The sequence below is a fragment of the Hylobates moloch genome, unplaced genomic scaffold (genome assembly GCF_009828535.3).
Source record: "Hylobates moloch isolate HMO894 unplaced genomic scaffold, HMol_V3 SCAFFOLD_10, whole genome shotgun sequence".
NCBI lineage: Eukaryota > Metazoa > Chordata > Mammalia > Primates > Hylobatidae > Hylobates > Hylobates moloch.
In genome coordinates this window covers 66,829,590-66,832,031 of record NW_026652285.1, presented here as the reverse complement: position 1 = coordinate 66,832,031, position 2,442 = coordinate 66,829,590, and positions in this window count along the sequence as shown.

The window sequence follows — 2,442 nt, the reverse complement described above, 5'->3', positions numbered from 1 at the left end:
TAAAACCATAAAGAGCACCAGCTGTTGTGTTTTTAATTCCTGTCTGCTGTGTGTGTGTGTGTGTGTGTGTGTGTGTGTGTGTGTGTACTTTATGAAATGGTTCTGAAAGTCTGCGTTTTAAAGTTATTTTGCCCTTCTTATATATATAGAAGAATCCTCCCAAAGTGCTGAGATTACAGGTGAGAGCCACCACTCCCAGCCTTTCTTCCTTTTTTGAGAATGTATCAGGTATCACTTCTGAACAAGAGCTGAAAAGATAAAAGCAGTACACTGAGATGCATGGCCAAGACTGACATTTGCTTACAATAGATAAACTTAATTCAAAATGTCTGTGAAGACAAGCATTTGTATGTGCTCAAATACACATGTAAAAAATTATTTAGCTGATCATTTCCTTTCCTTTAATTTGAGAAAGTGGTAAGTCATCACTACTTTCTCCCTGTAAGGATTTTCACATGGTTATCAGAAGCGGCAACATAAGGGCCGGGCACAGGGGCTCATGCCTGTAATCCCAGCACTTCGGGAGGCTGAGGTGGGAGGATCACTTGAGCCCAGGAGTTCAAGAACAGCCTGGGCAACATGGCAAGACCCCATCTGTACTAAAAATACAAAAATTAGTGGGGCGTGGTAGCGCATGCCTGTGGTCCCAGCTACTCTGGAGGCTGAGGTGGGAGGATTGCTTGAGCCCAAAAGGTTGCAGCAGCAGGGAGCTGGACACAGTGGCTCACCCCTCTAATCTCAACACTTTGGGAGGATCACTTGAGCCCAAGAGTTTGAGACCAGCCTGGGCAACATAGCAAGACCATGTCTCTACCACTAAATAAATAAATAAATAAATAAATAAATAAATAAATAAATAAATAAATAAATAAATAAATAAATAAATAAATAAAATCAGCTGAGTGTAGTGGCACATGTCTGCTGTCCCAGCTACTTGGGAGGCCCAGGTGGGATCACTTGAGCCCAGGAGGTTGAGGCTGCAGTAAGCCATGGTAGTGCCTTAAAAAACAAACAGCAGCAGCAGCCCAGGCTCTGCCATATCTACATACTTCCATAGGCCTTTCAGTATCATTAATTCTTAAATCTTAGAATTTTAAAGGAGGAAAAAGCTTTATAAATCTTTTGTTTGTTTGATATAAGGTCTGCCTTTATCACCAGGCTGGAGTGCAGCAGCACAATCTTGGCTCATTGCAGCCTCAACCTCCCTCGACTCAAGCCATCCTCCCACCTCAGCCTCCCGAGCAGCTGGGACCACAGGTGCGCACCACCATGCCCCACTAATTTGTGTATTTTTATCAATACCAGTCCTTTTCAAATCTCCCAAAAATTTAAGAGGAGGGAACAATTCCAAACTTATTTTATGAGGCCAGCATTACCCTGATACAAAGCCAGAAAAGGACACTATAAGAAAAGACAATTACAGACCAATATTCTTGATGGGCATAGATGCAAAAATTCCTCGACAAAATACTAACTTGCAAACTGAATTCAATAGCATGTTAAAAGAATCATCCCCCATGATTAAGTGGGATTTAGCTGTAGGACGCAAGGGTGGTTAAACATATGCAAATCAATAAATGTGATACACCACATTAACAGAATGAAGTTTAAAAAAATCACATCATCTCAATAGATGCAGAAAAAACATTTGACAAAATCAACATCATTTCATGTTAAAAACTTTCAACAAACTAGGTAGAGAAGGAATGCAATAAATATAATAAACATTATCAACATAATAAAGGCCATACATGCCAAGCCTACAGCAAACATCACACTTAATGGTGAAAAGCTGAAATATTTTCCTTTAAGATCACAAGGAAGACAAGAATGCCCACTCTTAACTCTTCTATTCAACTTAGTACTAGAATCTGAAATAGAGCAATTAGAAAATAAGTCACTCAAACTGGAAAGGAAGAAATTAAAAAATGTTTCTGTTTGGAGATGATCTTATATGTAGTAAACCCTAAAGATGCCACCAAAAAAAAATTAGACTTTTTTTGGGTAAAGTTGCAAATTTTTTTTTTTTTTTTGAGACACAGTCCTGCTGTGTTGCCCAGGCTGGAGTGCAGTGGCGCAATCTCGGCTCACTGCAAGCTAAGCCTCCCAGGTTCACACCATTCTCCTGCCTCAGCCTCCCGAGTGGCTGGGACTACAGGTGCCCACCACCATGCCTGGCTAATTTTTGTATTTTTAAAAATTGATAAAGTTGCAGAATATAAACCCAACATACAAAAATCAGTTGTGTTTCTGTACACTAATAACAAATTATCTGAAAAAGAATTTAAGGGGAAAATATCCCATTTGAAACAGCATCAAAAAGAATAAAATACTTAGGAATAAATTTAACCAAGGAAGTGAAAGATCTGTAATCTGGCAATTATAAAACACCGATAAAAACAAATTGAAGAAGACACAAGAAACAGATACCCCATGTCTGGA